Genomic DNA, 15,872 nt, shown 5'->3' on the forward strand with positions numbered 1-15,872 from the left:
ACAGGAAAACAACTTATTAAAATGTATTGGATAACTAGCTCACAGAATCTCAAAATGAACCAAAGAGCCAGGCTGTCTCCAGGAATGACACACAAAACCATGCCGCAGAACTTGTCCAGTGAAGACACCTCAGCTGTCACCACTGGGCACTGAGTTACATCATGGCTTGCACAACTGACAGTAGTGGCCATTGCCGCTCTAACCGATACCACGGCTGCTGCTGCTGCTGCTGTTGATACTCTACTCCAGAAAGTATTCTCTGCATTCCCTTCTTTACAGCATCAATAGTCCCCTGTTAAAAATTTGGGATGGGTGCATCTCACTGATGTTTGTAGGTTACCTGCCCAAGATGTAGCTGCAAGACAGGCTGAGAAAATAAGACTATTTATTCATAAGGTGAAGCATTCTCAAATCCAGAGGGGTGCAACTTGTTTATTACAAGCGCTCTCTATGGCAATGTTTCTCGACCGTCAGTGTGCACATGGGCCATTTGGAGATCTTGTTAAAACGCAGATTCTGATTCGGTAGGTTTGGCATGGGACCTGAGATTCTACAGCACCCACGTGATGTGAAGTTGCTGATCTGAGGATCATACACTGAGTAGCAAGCCTCCATAGCACCAATAGCACCAATTTTCAAATTTGGCTCCATATTGGAGTAACAAGAGAAACATTTCCTTAAAAAAAAAATATTGACTTCTGAGCCCTGCCCTCAGCTGATTTAATTGGTCTGGGGTGAGGCATGGACACACAAATTTTTTAAGTTTCTAATATACTCAGATAGCTTTCACTGCAGGATCCAACTTCTTGTCTCTTTGCAAGGTTATTTTAATTTCATTTTTCTGAGAAGGAGTCTCACTGTGTCACCCAGGCTGGAATGCAGTGGGGGCAATCTTGGCTCACTGCAACCGCCACCTCCCAGACTCAAATGATCCTCCCACCTCAGCCTCCTGAGGAGCAGGGACCACAGGTGCACACTGCCACACCCAGCTAATTTTGGGTATTTTTGGTAGAGACAGGGTTTTCCCATGTTCCCCAGACTGGTCTCAAACTCCTGAACTTAGGCAATCCATCAGGCTCAGCCTCCCAAAGTGTGAGAATTACAGGTGTGAGCAAATAAGCCCACCTGCAAGGTTACTTCTTTTCTCCAGCTTCCAGGACTTCCACTTCTCCCCCCACCCCCTTGCTTGGTTTCTCCCCTTGTAATTTGATTATTCTCATTTATTAGGCAGAACAATTTGAAACTCTACTCTTTAGTCCCTTGGGCCTAACTTTGCATACCTAAAGCTCTATAGAGTTCTGCCAATCCAGTGTTTCCCAACTGTGCTTTAGGAGCACAGAAGAACTGGCAGAGGTGTTCAAAGACACCAGCATGTATACATCTTCTCCCCCAACGTATAAGAAAGAAATATAGAGATTTATTTCTGAGCTGATACAAATTATGCCACTAATCTTACTTAACACATTGAAATGGATACAATCAGTTTTGATCCTAAAAATTTTTTAAGAGATTTCATAAGATTTCAAGAAAACAGCACCAGCCTTTGAAAAATTCATGATCTAAAGAAAAGTAAATTCTAAGAATCACTTATGAAATATAAAATAGAAATAATGTTTGATCCCTTGACCAGCTAACCTTTAACAAGAAAATGGGTGAAACTGTTCAGAACTGTTAAGAACTAACACACAAATCCAGAAAACGTTAAAACTCCTAAGCAGGAGAAATTTTTTAAAACTCCACACCTACTTACATCACTGTGAAAGTTCAGAACACCAAAGAAAAACTGATCTTACACAGCAAAAAGACTGGCAGCAGATTTCTCAGCTGCAATAGAAACTAGAAGATAACAGAGTAATATGCTCAATATTCTGAGAGGGAAAATACTTTTAGACCTAGAATTATGTATTCAGTAGAATTATGAAACAACAGGGAAAAATCAAAATATTTTAGGTAGAAAAAACCCAAGGGTTTACCACATCACACTGTCACACAAGGAAATTATAAGGAATTTGCTACAGGCATAAGGAAAATGATTCAGAAGGCAGATCTGACATATACAAAGGAATGGTAAGCAAAATGTTATTACATATGTGGATGGGTCTAAAAAACGATGTCTAATTTATATGACGAAACCAGGATAGAGCTAAAATAGTGAATAACATATAAACTGAGAGAGGGGAGGGTGTCTAGAGCTAAAACATCCTGAAAGCCTTTGTATTATTCAAGAGGAGAGTAAAGCTATGTATTAGCTTTATATTTTAAGTTTACATTTTAAAATAGTACAACAGTCACTTAAAAATATAGACTGCATTACTCCAAATAAGTTGAGGAAAAAAACAACGTGAGAAAAAGAAAACAAAAAAAACACACCAAAAAAACGCGTACACACGTGAGCATATTACTGTTATCTTCTAGTTTCTATTGCTACTGAGAAGCTTCTTCTGTAAGTTTTAACTTTCTTGTTTGTATGCCATTCTTATTCAAGGTAAGTAGTGTTCTACAAATTTTTACTGTGAGCGTGTCCTTAAAGGATCACTTTCTTTCAGCCTAGGTTGTAGAAGGATTCATCCAAGTCGGCTTTATGTTTGCTTCTGCCAGGCATTCTAGATGCCCCATGTCTAGGACCTCTTTAGGCAGGAGAGAGGGTGATGGTGTAGGAGGACCCATTTCTTGGCTTGCAGATTCCAATAACACGTTATAGATTTAAACCCCAAACTTTGATGAAATGCAGGTCTAGGGTTTCAAAATTTAATGAGAGTTAAATACGTATTTTCTTCATCCAGAGATGGGGCAAGCTTCCTCATCTGCTCGTTCATGTGATGATTTACATTTTCCCCACTCTATCCTTTTCCTAAGGATTTTAGGGACAACGGCTTTTCGCAGAGTACTCAGCTCCAGCTCCCACCTTGAGCCCTTAACCTCCTGCCCCTAAACATCCAGAACTCAACTTAGAGAGAGTAACATTTTGCCCACACCTAGGACGACCAATCCTTCTGGTTTCCTTAGGGACGCAGGAATTTCTCAGTGCTAAAACCAGTAAGTCCTGGGCAAACCAGTATGACCGGCTGCCCTACAACCCAGCCCCCATATCCAGGGCAGGAGAAGAATCAGTTGAACAATTCATTGCTCTAGTTTTCAGTTTATTTTTGGTACTTGGAATTTCCCTCCTTTTTTTTATGGGTTTATCTGCCTATTGGAAACAAAACGTTATTATTTTTTTTTATCCCGCATTACTAGATGTCAGTAGTGAGACACTTCCCACGTTATAGAAGTCCAGCATTTTGCCAGTTCAAAACGTCACGTTTCAATTCTTTCCGTCAGTACAGAAGTGAAGTTTGAGGATAAAGGTCATAGCCACTTAGCCCTGTGTGTATAACAGGGTGCTGGAGTGGTCCCCAAAGTTATGTGATTGGCTCCACCACCTGCCCCACAGCTTGCTCCCGCTCTAGGCCCTTGCTCTGATCTTGAGAATGTTCTATAAGTCTCTAGGCAGGCCTAGCGTCTTCCTGTAAGTCCTAGAAGGTGAATTCTCCCATCAAAATGTAAAATCCCTGAGCAAAGAGACACTATTTTATTCTGTTCACTCCTGCATCTGCAGTAGCTGGTAATCACAAGCACTCAGTAACTACTTCTTGAAAGAACGAACACCCTGAATGTCAAAACTGGCATTTCCTCCCATCCAATCCCTTGTATCTCAAACTTGACAGAAAGGAGTCCAAGTTTCTGGCCTGTTGATGTCTCCCTCCCTTTTCCACAGACTTGCTACTATTTATTTCTGTAGGTACTTTAAAAGATTTTGGGGTGGGTGTGACGCTAACAGTGATTGTGCTAAACCTGTGCATTCCAGAAGCCATTTTGAAACTACAGCCCAGACACATTCTCGTTTTTTAAAACTACACCATATATTTCAGTATGCATACTTATTTCAAGGGTGTTTTGGAGGCGATGCGTGTGCCTGTCGGTCTACGTGAGGGCGGTGCCTGCCTGGGACCAGCACACACGCACTGCGTACCCTGCGTCCTCTACCCACCCACAGCGTGGGGGACGCCGTCATCCCCCGCAGGCCTCCACCCTCCAGGGGGCGTGAGCGCTGCCACCCATTGGCTGAGGCCGATACCACGCGCCCCGATACCCGGCACAGGAGCCACCTCCCAGAGACCCCCGGTCCACGCCTCAGTCGGCCTGCGCGCCTCAGCCTGGCGGTTCTACCTCCGAGGGTTCACCCGCCCTTGGTTTTCCTTACACCTTCGCCTTTGGCTCCTTTGACCACTCGAAGCCCCACAGCGGGTTCCAGCGGACTTCACCAGCGGACCCAGAAGTGGTGGGTGAAACACAGCCTCTGTTCCTCCTTGAGCCTGTGGGGAGCTGCTGCCTGCCGCCATCATGGTGAGTTGAAGGAAAGACCTGAGGGGCGAGGCCTGTGGGGTTTTCACCGGTGGGTGAAACCAGGCTGCGCCTTATCCTCGGTTTTCCTGTTTCGGGGCCACCCGCCTGGACGCATTAGGAGCCGTGACCCGCAGGGTGGGGCGAGGCGGCCTGGCAGCAGTGCGGCCCACACACAGAGAGAGGCAGGCACAGAAGTGGCGGGACAGCGAGCATGGCGTGGGTCCCCAGGACGCGCTGCCTCACAGTTCGCTTGCAAGGGCCACAGCCTTCGTGCAGAACCCATTTCCTGCCCCAGGTTCTCTCCTGGTAGCGATTTGGGGTGTGGGTTCCCCACCCCCACGCGTCCCCACCTCCACTCCTAGGCGCCCTTTCCCCCTCCCCCACTCCCATGCGCCCCCACCCCGCCAACTTCGTTTCTGACGCTCTCCCGGTGGCTCTGCAAGATGGCCGCGGGCCTGCTGAGGGACTTGGCTCCCTTCAATTGGGAGGGCCGGAACTTCTTCAGGAAGTGGTTCCCTCCTGGTGCTTGTACTGGGTGGGGTGGGTTGGTGGGGTTTGTGGGGGCCTGAGTGTGCTTGTACTGGGTGGGGTGGGTTGGTGGGGTTTGTGGGGGCCTGAAGGCATGGCCCACTAGCTGAGGGGGCTGGGTGGGAAGTGCCTCTGGTCCTTTCGCGGCTAGCGGCTGCTGGGGACTTGCTGATGGCGGCTCCCTCCTGCGGCGGCGACAGGCACAAAAGCTCACTCGACGCTATCTTTGTGGCAAGAGGTTGGCTTCAGTAGTTACCGTTGAGAATTTTAGAATTTTTAAACTCCAGGCACAATTTTTCCCTTCTAGATAAACCAGGAATCTTTGACAAAATGTCCAATTGGTAGATAATGTTGGGTGTGCATTCCTGCGAGTTTGGTAAATGCCCAGCGTTCGTTGAGCGCCGTCACAGATGTGGCTCTGAATACGCTGACCAAACACTGAGTCAAACACACGTGTTACATGCTCTGTGTGTGTGTGTCTGCATTGATAATTCTGTCTTTTCATTTTTAGAGATAAAAGGAGTTTTACACACGGTTTATATTACCATGTATAAACATTAAATATATATAAGCAACTATTATGTGTCATAAGTGTGCAACATGTTATCCATGCTAATAAAAAGTCACCTTGATTTATAAGTTACAATTATTTACAATAATACTTTTCATTTTTAGAGGTAAAGGGAAGAAATGCTTACAGTTTCATTAGGTTTTTTTCCTGATTATAAAAGTAGTATATTTACTCATTTGAAAACAGTCACAGTAAGAAAATAGCAGTCCATCTTAATACCAACACATAAAACCACAGTTAAATTTTGATGCATGAATGCCCTTCCAGCTTATTTTTGTGCGTGTATTGCGATTGCATATAGATAGGCCAACTTTTACAAAAGTCACATAGTACTGCTTAATACTATTTTACAACTTGCAGCTTTCAGTTAATGTGGGTATTATTCTGAAGATAACTTTCAGTATATCATGTTAAAAATTATGCTGTTGTTTTACTGAATTCCCTTATGATGAATACTTTTTCAGTATTGAAACTATCATGGGCTGGGCGCCGTGGCTCACGCCTGTATTCCCAACACTTTGGGAGACTGAGGTGGGCAGATCACTGGAGGTCAGGATTTCGAGAACAGCCTGATTAACATGGTGAAACCCCATCGGTACTAAAAATACGAAAAATTAGCCAGGCATGGTGGCGTGCACTTGTAATCCCAGCTACTCGGGAGGCTGAGGCAGGAGAATCATTTGAACCTGGGAAGCAGGTTGCAGTGAGCTGAGATGGTGCCACTGCATTCCAGCCTAGGCAAGAAAGGGAGACTCAGTCTCAAAAAAAAAAAAGAAAAAAAAAATGTTGTGAATGTCGTTGTGTAAATTAATCTTGGCACACTTGTACTATTAATTCCTTGAGATGAATTGCTGTAAGTGGCATTGCTGGGTGGAAGTGCTTTGCCATTTCATAACAATTTTAAATTATGCTCCTCATTAGTATAGTGGTGAGTATCCCCCTATCAAATTATGATACACCTTTTCCAAGGTACTCTTGGTAAAGCATGTGTCAGTATTTTCCCACTGATGGTGGGTAGAGTGATCTCTGTTCCACACCCTTTCTAATGAACGGTATTAGGATTTTTTACATTGTCAACCTAATAGCTGGATAATATTACACTATGTTGATGTGCACTTTTTTAAATCATCAATGAAGTTGATCATTGATCATTAGCTTTTTAAATTTCCTTTTTAATTTTATTTCCCTTATTGACTCATAAAAACTCTGTATTAATATTCGCAGTTGTCATACATAGTGGGAAAATACATATAGTAGTAACGATGAGGAGCCGTGGTGCCCTTACCTTATTCCTATTTTCAGCGGAGATGGCTGTAGTATTTCACTGTAAGCTTAACGATAGGGTAGAATTAGATTGATAGAAAATAAGAATCCTCTATTTCTATTTTACTTAGGTTTTTAAAAAATTGAAAAATGAATGCTGTATTTTATTAAATACTTTTTCAATGATGAATTAAAGTAGCGTATCCTGCGAATGGAGTATTCTTGCATTGCCAATATAAACTGTATTCTTTACTACTGGAGTTTTGCATTTGTGTTGAGGAGAGGGTTGGACCATCTTGATGAGGCTTTGTTGCTTATATGCTGTTGACCTTTGTAAAATGCATTGAGAAGTACTTTTTTCCTCTTTGAAAATTGAAGAAAAGAGTTTAAATTTCTTAATCTCTTCTTCTGTGTCTTCTATCTTTACTTCAGGTTTCTGGTATCTGTGTGCACCTCTCTCTGAAACACCACATACACCCAAGTTGCCTGTTTCTTCACAAGTTGAAAAAACTCCCAGGGAAACTAAGCCAAATACCATTGGGTGTTCTTTTTCAAGATTGTTTGGGAAAAATTAAAATTTCTGTACAAGTTGACCATGTCGTTGATTTCAAAATTTATCCCTATAGAGTTTGTGCATAACATTCTTTAATGACCACGGGCCACAACCCATTTTTCAGGTCTCAATATATATGTTTGCTTTTTCTTGCTTAGTTTTGCAAGGATTGTTTATTGCTTGAATTTCATCCTTCCCACCCAGCACTCCCTGAGAATCTGCTCTTGGATTAACTTCTGATTTTCACGTCGTATTTTCTTAATTTTAGCATTCTCTTTATTTGTTCCTCTTCCTATTGTTGTGAATGTAACTTTGATGACTGCAAATGATGGGCTTTTTCCTGGCCGGTTTATGTAAATATCAGTTTGCTTACATGTTCACATAGTAATTGCATTAGATAATACTGGCAAAGGAGCTGACGTCGCAGGAGTTTAATGATAATTTTTTCCAGCTTTTAGCTGTCTTTGTCACTTGATTGTCCGTCCGCATATAACAAGAAATGTGCTTGCTAGAAATTTGCAATGAGAGTTGTGTATATGATGGTCTTGAAGCTTACCCCTGTTTACTATTCCAACAATTCTCATTTCAAAATTCACCAACTCACTTGAAGGTATGATTAAGAAAATTACTTCTTTAAAGCAGTTTGTTGGCAGGATGCTATTGACGGTTATGATGGTACTTTCTTTAAAATTAAACTTTAGCTTATCCTAAGCATTCCTTTATATTTTTGACCATAGTTTAGAAATAAGCAAAGGCTATCTATTGATTGTGTTTTTTTTTAATATATATATATATGTACATTATATAATTATGTATAAATACACACAGAGTCGGAATTGAACAATCCCTGCTAGTCAAGCCATGGTAAAAATGAGGTACATTGCCAAAAATGAAGTACATGGCTTACTTTGTTAGCTTTGAGCGCCACCTGCTCGCTGAGGACTAGGACGTGATGGTGACTTGCTTAATTTAAAATGTTGCCACGCTGTTAAAGAGATTCAGTGAATTTTATATGTACGATTCCAGTTAAGCAGGCAGCCAGTTTGTAAGATCCAAGCTAAAGTCAAACTTCTTATAAAGTCAAATGCCTTTTTTCCTCTTTCCCAAACTGAGTATCCATTTTACTAATTATGTATAGAGTATGAGAATCAGAAGAGACACCCGAGGCCTTTTCCGGCCATTTCGTTTTCAAGCAAGGAAACTGAAACTGAGGTCATGAAAAGATTCACTTTCGTGAGCAATGGAAATCAGGTTCTTCCCAAACAAGAATTTTCCTCTTCAATTCTTGTGTCACTGTCACAAGGTTTCTTAACCAGACCCTTTGCAAATTTGGCACCAAATAATTCTTTATTGTAGGAGGCTGTCTTTGCATTGTAGGATGTGCAGTAGTATGCCTGGCCTTCAGCCCATCAGATTCCAGGAATACATCTCAGTTGTGACAGCCAATCTCTAAACGTCGCTGAATGCCCCTGGGGCTCAAAAATCTTGCCCAGTTGAGAATCAGTGCATTTCCATAACCTGTCATGATCTGACGCAGGTTTCTGCCAGATGTTACATTTCTAAATCAAAATACATCCAAACACTGTGGTGCAGAGACAATACCGTAATATAGCTTGCTTATCAAAGAAAAACATATCCAAAGTTCATCCACAAATCAAGGGGGAGTTGAAAAGGAGAGAAAGAAACTACAAGAGTTTCACAATTTCTTTTGTTTTGTTTTGTTTTATTCTGTTTGGGATTTCTGAATGAAGTGAGAAGGAATCGGTAAATTGTCTACAGGGAAGGGCAATCTAAGCAGGTTCCCAGTAGTTCAAGATAATGCAGCTTAATGTCATTTGGAAAAAACAATAATGGAAGACATTTTTAGAAAGGAAAAACTTTAAAAATAGTGTTGTAAATTTTTCTTCCACATCATTGTCATGAAATAACGCTGTTAAAGGAAAGAATTAGGAATGAGTTGCAAACCCAAAATAGCAGGTACAAGCACGAAAGAATAGAGAAATGCAGTAACCTCGGCTTTAGTTGATGTGACAATTTAGATTTCATGTGTAGTAAAGCTGTGTAGACTCAGTAACTTCTAGCATCTAATTAGCGAAGCAGGAACCCACCTTTCTTATTAACTTCTGTAACATTACTGTGGTGTTCAAAAAGATGTACAGTTTCTTTCGTCTTTTGTTTTCTTTCAGACAGGTGTATGTGTAATAGTTTTGTCTTTCGCAGCTTTTTGTACTTACCTTTTAAAGTCAACAGCACTTCATCAGTGATTTTTAAGTTAATGATGTGTCATAGTTTCCTGATGTTTCAATTAGTTCTTAATTAAAATTTTTTTCAAAATAAGTCAGCTAAATAGTGAAGCCAAAAAAGAAACTTGAAAACAAATCGGCTGAAAAGAAATTCAAATAACAGGACACTAACTTACATTGGCATTACCACTTTTACCACTTTATACGTACAAAATGAATTCGCAGATGTTATCTCATTTCATTCTCAAAGCAGTTTGCCCACAGATACGCAGTTGGCAAATAGGTGGCTTATAACCACTTACCTGTAAGGGACATAAACCTAGATCTCCTGACTAAATTAATTTTTGTTTCACTGTGCTATATTGTTTGTCCAACATATATATTACTTACGAATACTACTTCAGAAAATTTTACCTTAACCTTAGAGTCAACAGTGGAAAGAATAAAGACAGTTCTGATCAGAATCTAGAAAATGAATGAGTTATATGTATGTGTTTTTTTATCTGAAAATAAAGATGGCATGATTTATATCTATCAGCCCACTGTGAAAATTAGAATTATCAGATGGACTGATTTCGTGTTACTCAGGAAGAAAAATGTTATTTCAAAAGACGCTTTGAACACCCTAGCGTTAGGGAAGAGGATTATAAGAAATTGGTTTAAAACATTGAGGCTTATTTTCTTTCTGGTGCGGCTTTTTTTGTTTGTTTGTTTGTTTTGTTTTTGTAAGGTTTATCTTTAGTCTACTCAGTAAAGTGAAAAGTTGTTCATGAATATAGAACAAGATGATTTTAATAACTTTAACTTTTACAAATCTAAACTTTCTAGTTTAGGGTGTCTTTTTTAACTACTTCACAGAGTATTTTCACAAATACTAACTGAGTATTCTTCCATAGCATTATACAAGACTCGGTGATGAGCGGCAGTAGGTTTAAGAAAGTACTATATCCTTTGGTTAAAATTCCATGCTGATGTCCTCTGATTAGTTTAAATCCTGAGCCTGCACTGAGCTGCACTGGTGACTAATTTACAATGAAAGTAATTTATATAAAATATACTTAAAATACAAAAATGATATTTCACATTGTGTATGGGTTTTGCCTGCATATGTAATTATGATGTCTACTTTCCAAATTACAGTCTGCTGCAAATCCTGAGACTCCCAACTCAACCATCTGCAGAGAGGCCAGCACCCAGTCTTCATCAGCTGCGGCTAGCCAAGGCTGGGTCTTACCAGAAGGCAAAATCATGCCAAACAGTGTTTTTGTTGGTGGAATTGATGATAGGGTATTGTATTCATACCTCATTTTTACCTTAAAATACATTATGAACAATGGGATTTGGGCCCTGTTACAAACTTAATGTGTTTTTTGTACTTCATGGAGGTTTAGAATTGCTTTTAGGTTTGACCCATAGGTACTAAAAATATCTTTGACAAAGAGCTACTGGTCATTTTGGGGATAAATGGGGAAGAAATTTCCCCCTCATGGTAGTAAAATTGTAGTAAAGTTGAAATTTTTGAATGCTGAATTTTTACTCTGACGTTCAATTCTGTTCCATAGACGGATGAAGCTGAGATCAGAAGCTGCTTTGGTAGATACGGTTCAGTGAAAGAAGTGAAGATGATCACGAATCGAAGTGGTGTGTCCAAAGGGTGAGTAATTTTATCAAAAATATCTGAACTCTAGTCCCCTGTTCTATAGGTATGAGACAAGACTTCAAAACTGATATTCTGACCCTTGTATAAATGAAATTGTTGCGGTGTTAATTTCTTTCACGTAGGGGATAAAAGGTTATTACCAGTTCTTTTATTTAATCATTTTTCTAATGTTTGCTTTGAAATGTCTGCAATTTTTATTTCATACAGATGAGTTAATCAGTTTTCTCACATAATTGTTTTCTTCATACGCTGCACCGCATCTTAAATTTTAACCACCTTGTCTTAGATAGTAAGTTAAATTCAGGTTCACAGATGTGAACTCTTTGTTAATCAATGAAGTTTTCACACTGCCCTAATCTAGCACATTTTGACATAGTTCTGCTTAAGAAAAAGTAGTATTTGTAGAGGATCTGTCATGTGCATGTTAGCAAATACTCATCATGGTATATTATTCAACTTTGGTCATGATCACTTCTGTATATAGAATAGTAGAAGTTCTGAACCATGTACTGTATGATGGTGATTTTATGCTTCATTTATCTGCCTTTATAGCTATGGATTTGTTTCATTTGTTGATGACGTGGATGTCCAGAAGATAGTAGAAGTAAGTAGTCTAATAGAAGAATCTCTTATTTATCTTATTGATACGACGTTGAGTGTTAGTGATATACTCAGACTTGTGTAAAATTTGGAGCAAGTTAGACTTCCTGTTCAAAATCCAAACTCAGAGTAACCTCCCATAACTTGATAGATGCTGTTTATTTTTGACTGGACACCTAGGTTCACGAACTACAGACAGGAAGGGTTGGAGTCAGGGTGATGAAAAGTTTTTGATCAACTTTCACTTGATGCCTGTTGACACTGATTAGAGTGGCAAGGGTAAGTAAGGTAGCTTCATGATGACAAATTTTAATTTGGTGCGTAGTTGTCACTGATCGTCTATGATGATAGGCACTTTAGAAGACTTTAGGTGTTTACCCAAGTCTTGGAAGCTAAGACTTGAAAATGGATTCTAGTTTTGTTACTGTTCTCTTTTCAGTCACAGATACATCTCCAGGGTAAAAAGCTGAAGCTGGGCCCTGCAATCAGGAAACAAAAGTTCTGTGAGTAGGAAAAGAAATTGTTCTTTTTTGACCCGTGTAGCTTTTCAAATAACTAAAAGTAGGCTTTTTTCTTCTTGCTTTTCAAAAAGGTGCTCGTCATGTGCAGCCATGTCCTTTGGTATTTAATCCTCCTCCTCCACCACAGTTTCAGAACGTCTGGAGGAATCCAAACACTGAAACTCGCCTGCAGCCCCTAATCACGCTGAATCCTGTAACTCAGTACGTTCAGGTAAGAACTGCTTATGTTCCTGTTCTCTTGTTTATTGTAGTCATCCTTGCGTCTGTGGAATTGTATCTACACTTTCCATAGTAAGTGGCAATGGAATCCCTGTTTGAACAGTGTGAGTAATGGGAAATTTGTTACTTCTGTTAGAAATTTCTTATTCTTAGTGTTGGTTATTTGAGCTAAAAATCTTGCCAAGTATATATTGGCAAGGCTTTCTCTCAGAAATGACCTCTTTAGACACATGAACAAATCTCTTCCTATCTCTTCCTTTTTCACCCCATATAACTAGTTCCTAAAGTATTTGGAAGCCGCTCTCCTTATGTGTCTGCCTAATTTATTGTTCTCTAAGGTTAGAAGTTAACCCAGCTATTCTTTGCTTGCAATGCTTTCCAGATGCCTCGTCATATAAATTGCTGACTTCTGGATATATTCTGGTTCTGGGATGGGTAGATTTCTGATCTCTTTTACTCTATTTATAAATCCCATGAGTTTCTGGCATGTCATTTCTCTGATGCTGGTTGCTTTGATATTTAAAGTGGGATTTGACATCCTCTGTCACTTAGTGGTGATAAATAAGGTTTATTTTGTTCTGCGTTCCTTTCATTTCTGTGTGTGTTTAAAAGACCTTTTCTTTGACGGAAAATAAAGTAACAAAATAGTAGTGAAATAGTTCTTCAGTGTCTCTCATTTGTTGATATTTTCCGTGTACTTGAAACGTGTAGGGTACACGTCTTCTTCTTTTTCCTTCTCGGAGCAGTGGCTAGAAGAAAAGCCCTACTTGTTTCTAGCATTTACGGTGAGCCATTACTGAATGTGGGTGTATTCATGAATGCTGCTACCTGTGTGTTTTTAATTAGTAAGTATTTATTGAAACGTCGAGGACCTTATACTGTCTCTTTTCCATTTGTGGTGTATATACTGCCCTTACTTTTAGGAAATGAAGTACAGAGAAAGCCGTAACATCTGTCGAAGAACTACAGTATTACCCTATAGTATTGTCAAATACAAAACAGTCTGGAAGTATTTTGCCAAAGAAGTAGCAAATGTATTAACTTAACTTAGGTTGAAATCTGTCTTAATAGAGCCTTATCACCAGTGTAAGAAATAACTTCTGGGTGGGCATAAGTACGCAGTATAAATAAAGTAAACTTTGGCTGGTGCAATAGTCACTTCTTTTGTCATTTGTCTCTTCCTCCTCCCCACCCAAAGGGTATCGCTTGACAGAGAATGTTTGTTTCTTCATGAAGTCAGTCATTCTTTTAGAATTCTACATTGCTGTGTATAGAAAAGTAATTACTATTTCAAAGTTTTTCGTATTTTTGTTATATTGGGAATGATAATTCTTTCTAATTAAAAAAAAATGTTTTACCGTATTAATCCATTCTTTCTGTAAACTTTATTTTCAGGCTTATCCTGCTTACCCAAATTCAGCAGGTCAGGTCATCACTGGATATCAGTTGCTTGTATATAATTATCAGGTAATTGAAGAGGGAGTAAAACGATTTACTTTCAGCTACTATTGAGGCCTCCCACTTGTTTATACAAATTGCCTGAATAGTTTGTCATTTTAAACTAGTGAAATGTACCTAAAATTTAAGAAAACACTTAGAATTAGCGTAATGAAGCCCTCTGTATCGTTTAGAAGTGATGAAAGAGTATTGTGACAGGAGGGTACTTAGCAATAACTTTTCTGTAGAACAATTTCTGAGATTTGTGTTTCCGTCTTTGTTTCAGCATGTATTTTGTTATGTTTGCTGTTGAGGGTACCTAGCGATAACTTTTCTGTAGAACAATTTCTGAGATTTGTGTTTCCGTCTTTGTTTCAGCATGTATTTTGTTCTGTTTGCTGTCTAAGAGCTGAAACATACAGACTGACTTTGCTGAATTTTATAGAGATACAGAGTGAAATAAAAGCTTTACCCAATTCTTAGAGCACAGAATTCCAGTTGTATTTTTATTTTAGCTTGCTGCTTCATGTTAGTAGTTCTCTGGGTGTCGTTTCAACGATACGACTATATCTGTGACCCATAATCATATGTGTGGTAACAAATTCAAAGAATTAATATCTTTGAGAGTTCCACAATGCCATTTCCAGAAAATTGGGGAAAAGGTGAGGTTTTGTATGTAGAAGTAACCACAAGAAACTTCAGGGATTAGAAACCTAAAGTACTTCTTTTTTGTATTCTGTTTCTTTTGTTCTATTATCCAAGGAGCCAGCATGAGAAGTACTTCAATATTGTGTATCTCATGTGTTTTTGAAAATGTACAGGAATATTTGAATAATTTTGGTTTCCTTTTTTTTTGCTTTCTTTTTTTTTTTTTTTTTTTCCCCAAGATGCCACCACAGTGGCCTTTTGGGGAGCAAAGGAGTTATGCTGTACATCAGGTGAAGTGAATGCGCCAAACGTATACTCCCTGTTCTTCCTTGATTTTTTTCTATGTCATATATGCCTGTAAATTTTTTTAATCATTCTTTGTATTAAAGTGGCACGTTTTGTTACTTTCTTTTAAACCAATTATAAACTCCTATGGGAGCAACAGTGCCTTTTTCTCTCCCAGGTTTTTGCATGCTTAAGCAGTGGCTGGTCCACATAAGGATAAGAATTCAGTTACTTTTTGATAGACTATACAATCTATGAAAGGTAGTATTAATGTGGCTTTAGAATGAGCATGTATCTGCCTGGAATCTGCCTCTGGCTTTACCCTCCGTAAGAAAAATCTGTTAAAGAGAAACAGAATGTTTTGCTATTAATTACTCTTAAATAAGAATAGGAAGAAAAAAGAGTATTACCTCTAAAACAGCCGAACTGCTTTCCCCCCATATAACTAGTTCCGAAAATATTTGAAAGCAGCTGTCCTCATGTGTCTGCCTAGTTTATTCTTCTCTAAGGTTAGCAGTTCATCCAGCTATTCTTTACTTGCAGTGATATCCAGATGCCTCCTCATGGAGATTGCTGACTTCTGGATATATTCTGGTTCTGGAATGGGTAGATTTCTAATGTGTTTTACTATATTTATAAATCCCGTGAGTGTCTGGCATGTAATTTCTCTGATCCTGGTTACCTTGATATGTAAAGTAGGATTTGACATACTCTGTCACTTACTGGTGATAAGTAACGTTTATTTTCTTTTTAGTTTGTTTTATTCATGTCTTAGTTTAAAAGACATTTTCTTTGATGGAAAATAAAGTAAGAAAATAGTGGTGAAATAGTTCTTCAGTGTCTCTCGTTTGTTGACATTTTCCATGTACTTGAAACAGGTAGGGTATACCTCTGCCTCTTTTTCGTCCTCTGAGCGATGGCTAGAAAAAAAGCCCTGTTTCTCACATTTACTGTGAGC

General features: G+C 39.2%; 1 pseudogene; it reads left to right on the forward strand.

The window, feature by feature from the left end:
- Positions 1-5,085: 5,085 nt before the first annotated feature.
- The window catches only part of LOC129053201 (deleted in azoospermia protein 1-like), a 57,301-nt pseudogene continuing 46,514 nt past the window's right edge, over positions 5,086-15,872 (forward strand).

This window comes from Pongo abelii, chromosome Y, assembly GCF_028885655.2.
Source record: "Pongo abelii isolate AG06213 chromosome Y, NHGRI_mPonAbe1-v2.0_pri, whole genome shotgun sequence".
NCBI lineage: Eukaryota > Metazoa > Chordata > Mammalia > Primates > Hominidae > Pongo > Pongo abelii.